Source organism: Temnothorax curvispinosus, unplaced genomic scaffold (genome assembly GCF_003070985.1).
Source record: "Temnothorax curvispinosus isolate PA1 unplaced genomic scaffold, ASM307098v1 QBEX01010743.1, whole genome shotgun sequence".
Classification (NCBI taxonomy): domain Eukaryota; kingdom Metazoa; phylum Arthropoda; class Insecta; order Hymenoptera; family Formicidae; genus Temnothorax; species Temnothorax curvispinosus.
Window position 1 is genome coordinate 221,604 of NW_020220523.1, and position 8,310 is coordinate 229,913.

The 8,310-nt window shown below is 37.7% G+C and overlaps 1 long non-coding RNA gene across 1 annotated transcript; it reads right to left on the bottom strand.

The window, feature by feature from the left end:
• Positions 1 to 1,238: 1,238 nt before the first annotated feature.
• On the bottom strand, positions 1,239 to 2,716 carry LOC112460707. The gene is made up of 3 exons (XR_003041471.1): positions 1,951 to 2,716; positions 1,513 to 1,552; positions 1,239 to 1,373 (listed from the first exon to the last, which is right to left on the bottom strand). It is a non-coding gene; the product is annotated as an uncharacterized LOC112460707 (long non-coding RNA).
• Between the last annotated feature and the right edge of the window lie 5,594 nt (positions 2,717 to 8,310).

The window sequence follows — 8,310 nt, forward strand, 5'->3', positions numbered from 1 at the left end:
ATTTGAGAATGGTACACAAATGCAATTCACAAAGAATGAGTCTCTTAATGATAATACAATAGTAAAAAAAAGTGTCTCAGTAATGAAGAGAACTCGCGGCAAATAGGAGCCAAACTGCAATGTTGAAGGCGATTGAAATAAGTTTAGCAGTGTTTAAATCTCTTTCAGGAAACGTATTAGCTGTATCACGACACGCGTATTTATGTTTTTCAATTGATTGTTAGGTTTCTCTATTATCTAATTTTTTTTTCTTTTTAAAATTAATAATAATTAAGAGTATAAATGTGAAATTTTTATAGAAATAAATTCGACTTTATATTTATTTTTGTCACATACATTTTCGTACTATTATATTTCACATATTCTATAAAAATAGGGTACGCAGCTACACCCCAGGACAAATTAGTTAATGAAGAGAAGATTTCTTACTGTGAATATACCCTTAAGTTTCATTATGAATGTATACACGTACACGCGTCGGCATGCGTGATGGTGGGTAAACACACGTGTACCGGGCGAGAACGAGAGTTGCTTTAAAGCTCGAGCAGATTCGATGTAATCGACCCTTTCGTCGTGGGAAACGGTTACTTTTTCTTCCGACTGGCTGAACACAACTTCGCACGAGAAACCATTTTTATCGCTCAGCCTGTACGCCATTAAATGCCTCGTTCCAGATCTCGGTAAATGAATTGAGGAAAGGCGTCTCGTTCTGCCGTGCTAATATGAATTTAAATGTAATACATTATACGTTTCCCTGTCGGACTTAAAAATGTAATTTGTCACAAACCACTAACTTACAGTGTTAATTAAATTTAAAACATATGCGCTCAATGTATATTTTAATTACACTAGAACACCATTGGCGCTCACGCAGCAAATTAGAATTCTGCAATTCCAAAATATATACTTTTAAGAAATTTAATTTTTAAATTTTTAATCTAAATTTTGTATTCCAAAAATTTTAATTTTCAAGATTTAATTTTTAGAATTTTAAAATTTAAAAAATGTTTTTGAGTTTAAATTAAGATTTAATTAATGAATATGAATTCTTAACGCTTATTAGCATCTATTGATAAACTTACACACCATTAATTCATTCGTCATACGAATTGTCAAAACATACGGTGATAGCAGTTCACGATACGAAATGACGTACGATATATATATATATATATATATGCATCGGGCATATATATATGACCGAGCATCGTTAAAAAAGACCTCTTCTAAGCTAGCAGGACCAAATCGGCAGAATCAAACCGGACCTATCAGAATAATTAGTACCCATTTTGTACTAATTTGTACCACTAATAACAATTTTGTATCCCGTGCCATTTCGGAGAAAATCGTGGCGGTGCTACCTTAGCATTAAGCTAGAAAGACCACAAGAAAAAAAAAGAAAAAAAGAAAATTAAATACAGAAATTTGAAGGACTGAATTTGTACTAATTTGTACCATACAAATAAACTTAATATACATATATTTATCCCTTCTACTAAAAAAATAACTCACCGGCCGATGCGCAACAGCGGAGTTGTAATTCTGCGTTGATCTGTAACAAAAGAAATATTTTTATATTAAAGCTACGTCCAAGATAATCGACAGTAAATAATTATCGAAGTAAATAATTATTGCCCGTTTTTAAAACATTATTTTAACAAATATCTAATTTTAAAATGTAAAAAACAATTGCGGCCGCCGGCAATAAGCGGCTGGATATTTCCGTGTTAACTAGTTAACTAATTCATCCGCGAAAAATTGTGCAAATAATACTGCGACCGTGCGAATAAGAGAGAGACGTGACGTTCGCGACGTAATATCTCGCATACGCCGGAGATCAGACTCGACCCGAAATTGCACCGTAGTTAAAAACCACGAAAGTGGCGGAGCCCACCACAGAACTGACAGGACGGCAAAATATAATATATAAGAAAATTAACAACTACTCACCCCACGGTCGCTCCGCCGTCGCCCGATGCCTCCCAGGCCCCGTTCTCCTCTCCTCGATCGTCCTCCGTTACTCCGTTGGTCCTTGGTCCATTGTCGCACTCACTCACAACGCGACGACGTTCACGAGCGAAAATCGACGATATCGTCGATATCGTCTCCTCTTATGATCGCGCGACACTAAAGGCACACGGCACTCCCGGTATTAATCTCGCGACGCGGTACTAAGAAACTTAGTTACACGGCGACAAAAGAATTACGTGGAATTACGTCGCGGTCGAAGAAACTACGAACGAAACTATACGATCCGCTTGACGTCCATGACGCCATGACGCCGCACCGTGACATCCCGCGATTCCCGCGCGCAGGTAGACACGACAAGTGAAGCGAAGGTGGCGGAGAGAATTTCGTAAATCGCGCACGGCTAACTTCACTCGCCCGGAGCAACTGTCTCGAGAACGCGATTACGCGACTTTGATTAACTACGGATTATCCGAAAAAATGTAATCGAATGCGATATACCTCGGTATCCGTATAAATTCCTCGAAGCACATGAATTAAATGAACTTTCGATATATGTATCACAGTTTTTCGCAAGCTAAACAATCGGACCCGGCGACTCGTGTATTTACTCCGCGATATATGCGATATGGGAACATTGGGAACGGGAACTGGGGCGCGTCTGACGTCAGAACAGGTCACGGGCGTCGCGGTAAACATGAGTAGTGGGGATAGAGTGGGGGTAAGGTGAATACACACTACACACGGTGCGCGGTCGCCGCCTCGCCGCCGGTGGGTTAGTTCGGTATGCCGGGTATGCGTATCGCATAAAGCCTACCCCTCTCTATCCCCACTGCTCATGTTACCAAGGCGCCCGCGGCCCGTTCTGATTTCTGATGTCGTTGCTCGCGGATCGCACATCGCAGAGTAATATAAGTACGAATCGCCAGGTCCGTTTATTCAGATTACAGAAAAATGTGATGCATCGAATGTTCATTTAAGGCCGGTTCTAATACAATCAGTCGTATGTCACCTATGTCGGATGGCCCAATGAGAGAATTTCTTTTTCGATAACGAATTTTTCTCATTGGACCATCGGTTACGTTCCGAAAGCAATCAAAGCGAACGCAGCCTATAATAAGTGTAATGAAGTACGCGCCGCGTCCGTGTCGTGAGATTAATACCGTGGAGTGCCGTGCCTTTTTAGTGTCGCGCTATCATGAGAGACGATGTCGTCGATTTTCGCTCGTGAACGTCGTCTCCATGTTATCGTCTATCTGTGGGACAATGGACATCGCGGCACGGGCCGACGGGTGTCGAGCGGATCATACAGCTTCGTTCGCAGCTTCTTCGTCGTAATTTTTCCGTTGCCGCGTCGCGAGATTGATGCCGGGAGTGCCGTGCCTTTAGTGTCGCGCGATCATAAGCGACGATATCGGTCGATTTTCGTGAACGTCGCGAGTGAAGTGACGCGACGCCACGCCACGGTTGCTTTTGGCGGGTGAAGTTGGCCGTGCGTGCGATTTACGAAATTCCGCCATGTTCGTCTACCTGCGGGAGATCGCGGCACGGGCCGACGGACATGGCGTCGAGCGGATCATACAGCTTCTCCGCCGTAATTTTTCCGTTGCGTCGCGAGATTAATGCCGGAAGTGTCGTGCAAAGTGTCGAAAATATCGCGCGATCATAAGCGACGCGATCTTATCGTCGATTTTCGTGAACGTCGTGAGTGAATAGTGAGTGCGCCAACCGGCCAACGGACCAACGCTGCAACGGAGAAGGACCTGGCGAATCGTGGAGAGGAGGAGGAGGCCTGGGGAGGCATCGGGCGACGGCGGAGCAACTGTGGGGTGAGTAGTTAAATTGTTATTCGTCTATTACTTTGCTGTCTTGTCAGTCCTGTCAGTCCTGTGACGGAATATCCGCCACTTTCTCAAGTGCGCAACTTTTGATTCGTCCATTACATGATATTCGTTAATTAGATAATATTATCTTGGACACCTATTTTAATGTAAACATATTTTTATGTTACAGATCAACGCAGGGTTACAACTTACAACTCCGCTGTTGCGCATCGGCCGGTGAGTTATTTTTTAGTTTAATGTTTTATTACGCAAATCAGTGTTTTTTCCGGTTCCGGTTTATTAAAATTTTTTTATTTGAAATTTATATTAAATTAAATTATTTACATATTATTAGCTTTTTATTTAATGATTTACTTTTAATACGTAATTATGATAATAATTGTATCAATAATTATGTGCAAAACATTAATGGACTTTAATTTAAAATTATATATCTATTTTTCACATATATTTTGTATTTTGACAATTAGTAGTTTTGAGTAATGAGGAGGGGAGGAAAGTGGCTGACCACTTTTATTTACATAAATTACAAAAATATTTTTTAAGCTCTAGAATCCATCCATTTCCGATCCTATCCTTTTCAAGGCAATAGATTATAATAATATATGCGCAACTTACAGTTTTTTCCGGTTTCGTTTTGTTAAATTTTTCTTGAAATTTTTATTAAATTAAATTATTTACATATGCATACTGCGTGTGCCACTGTAAAGTTGGCACTTTATATTTTTAAAAATGATCGTCTGGATGTATCTTCCAGAAGAAACCTTTCCCCAGCTTTTTTTTCTTTATTTTAATGAATTTTTGACTCAATGTCTTCCGTACAGAACCTTGCCAGCTTTTTTTATCCGCGGTTCTATAATACGGGTAATGCTGCTCAATGATATACGAATATAGATGCCATTCAATACTTAATAAAGGTTTCGATTTCTGTTTCCGTTTTCTAGCTAACAAAAGTATCGGTATTGCACAAATTATACATTTTTATCGGTTCCGGTTTATTAAAATTTTTTTATTTGAAATTTGTATTAAATTAAATTATTTACATATTATCAGCTTTTTATTTAATGATTTACTTTTAATACGTAATTATGATAATAATTGTATCAATAATTATGTGCAAAGCATTAATGGACTTTAATTTAAAATTATAGATCTATTTTTCACATATGTTTTGTATTTTGACAGTTAGTAGTCCTGAGTAATGAGGAGGGGAGAGAAGTGGCTGACCACTTTCATTTACATAATTTACAAAAATATTTTCTATTAGGCTCTAGAATCTATCCATTTCCGACCCTATTCTTTTCAAGGCAATAGATTATAATATATGCGCAACTTAGTTTTTTTCCGGTTCCGTTTTGTTAAAATTTTTTTGAAATTTTTATTAAATTAAATTATTTACATATGCATACTGCGTGTGCCACTGTAAAGTTGGCACCTCATTTTCAAAAATCGTCTGGATGTATCTTCCAGAAGAAACCTTTCTTTCCCCAGCTTTTTTTTCTTTATTTTAATGAATTTTTGACTCAATGTATTCCGTACAGAACCTTGCCAGCTTTTTTTATCCGCGGTTCTATAGTACGGGTAATGCTCAATGATATACGAATAGATGCCATTCAATACTGAATAAAGGTTTCGGTTTCTGTTTCGGTTTTCTAGCTAACAAAAGTATCCGAATTGGGCAAATTACAGTCTTTTCGGTATTAATTAAAAAAAATTTTTTTATTTGAAATTTGTATTAAATTAAATTATTTACATTTAGATTTATATTTAGAATCGGTACTTTATTTGCCCCAAGGGGCCTTAAAGGGCGTTTTTAAGGAACGTACCCAAATTTTTACATATTCTCTATTCTCATAAAAGAAACACCTGGCCATTGTGCGACTTCACAAATTAACACCCACCCTCCCTTTCTCTTTACATATTTCTAGGACCTAGACCGAACGAAAATATCGGTTCGGTTCCGGTTTCGGTTCATTAAAATACTTATTTATAAAGGTTTCGTTTTCGATTTTGGTTTTGTAGCTAATAAAAGTATCGGTATTACGCAAATTAGTTTTTTTGATTCCGATTTATTAAAATTTTCTTAATGAAATTTTTATTAAATTGAATTGATTATATAATAAGTGATGATATTTCGACGTATAGATGTTACTTCATTGTTTTCTATGTTTTCATCTTCGGGTCTTAATTTTTTTAAGATGTAATGATTTTTAACGATACCGGTTTTGATTTCAGTCCTATTGGTTTTACAAAATTTCCATACGGTTTTTGTTTCAGACAATGCGTTTTCATTATTTTAATTATTTTTAATTATTTTCATAACTTGATTTACACGATGCAACACAAATAAAATATTTTATAAAATTATTTATTTAATAATTGTAGTTGTTCACCAATCAATTCCGATTATTATGATGTAATGGTATCAAAATATTAAATATGCAAACAATTAATTATATAATGTAATAAAAAAAATTTACTCACTAGCCGTTGTTTCGTCGCAGTCGGTTGGTTCCGCCACTGCTTCAACACCACACGGCTAACCTGGGGGCTAACCATATTCGTGATGTTGTCACTTACGACAGTCCATCGATCTCACATGGCACTTCTAAATTTCACAAACACGTTATACTTTCACAAGTGCAAAGTACGATTATTCCGATCGAATGATTCTGATCGTGACGAGCGCGAAATAAAATTTTACGAGACGGTTTTGTCGAAAAAATTCGACGTTGGTTCGACGGGACGCCGCATATTTTTTCGAGAGAAAACGACGTCGCGTTTTACGGCGCTGGTTTTGATTTCTTGCACAGTCTTCTCGTCTTCCCAGTATTTGGCGAACACGAAGCAGTTCAGATTTTCATCTAAATCTGACTGATAGCTTGCGATCATTACATTTTATTTTTTCGAAATAATATAATTTGACCCAAGTTTATGACCAATGGCAAAAGTGGTTTTCAAAAACTCAAATGATAACTTAAAAAATAGAAATCTACAATAATATCATTTATCTAAATTATTTTAATACACTCTTAAGCATGTGTCGTCAAAAATTGGAGGTACACGTTGAAATAAAAACCTTACGTAATTACGAGGGACATAATTACCATCAAAAATAGAAGGGAAGATGGTACCTCGAAGCCAGGAAGTACATTACGTAGCTACAATTTTTGGCGACACATGCTTAAGAGTTTACATACCTGCATTACTTGTTTCTTCCAATTTTTTATCAAATAACGGATACATGTTTTGTCGGTGGATGACCACATTATATACACAAAATAAACGATTCTGCTGCTGCTGCTGCTGCTGCTGTATCACTGTCTAATTTGCGAATGTATTCCATGCATTCGCACTGTGACTCCCGGCACGCACCGCAAAATACTCCGCGAATGTCACTGCTTGTGAATATATTTATATTTATGTTAGTTGCGTAAATAATATAACAGTCGTATAAAACGGTCTAAGAATCCTTTGTTCGAGCAACGATATGACACGTCCGCGTCGATGTCACCTAGTGGCTATGCCACTGCTATTCGCGAATGTTTTTTGTTCAACAAATGTCGCGATCATGCATGGTTGACGCCGAGTACCTCGTATACGAGGTACGTATGTAGGAGGTACATTTGTACGAGGTACATATGCACGTACGAAGTATGTATGTACGGGGTACATACGGGAAGCCCCCTAAAAAACTGTACCTCCTAAAAAATTGTACCGTGAATTTATAAGTGCGGTGCCTCCAATCGGTACCTCCTCCTTTATCAGTACCTCGTGTGTATTCCGTACCTTGTGCTATACTGTACTGGGAAAAGTATCTCCTAGCAGTATGTAACTTGAAATGTCATTCCATTTAGAAATTAGTACCTCGAATTTGGAATTTGGAGATACTACGCGGTACATGCTTAAGAGTGTAATTCTGTGAGGTCTCTGAGATCCCATCCACATTTGTCATCGTAACTAGCAAAAATTCAATTTATTTATTTATTTATTTTTTTAATCGATTGAGAATCGATCCATGAATAGGCCCATAATGTATAAAAGTCGATAGAATTAAATCGATGCGTTCCGTTTCACGCATGATGCGCATAATGCATCATTTATCCTTGTTGTTCACCGAACGCACTCCTAATGGTGCGTCTCCACCTGCGAGTAAGAACTCTCGAGAGCCAAAAGAAAGAGAGAGAGAGAGATACTCTCGAGAGTCTCTCTCTCTTTCTCTCTTATCGAGTTTCAAGATATACGAGTAAAAAGAAAAGAATATAGGGGACAAAAGTGCAGAAACGCGAAAAAAGGAAGTTGAGCTGGGGTCTTGGAGACTTCACTGTGTATACCTAGGGTTAACAAGCAGCACTGCGCTGCTGCATTCTCGATGCTGCATAACAAGGAAGAAATTGATATAATTCATATTTTTATTTAAAAAACTGTATATATGCAGCACACGGAAAGAATGGTTTTGCTGAAGTTAAAAATAAAGCTCTAAAAATTTAGCTGAATA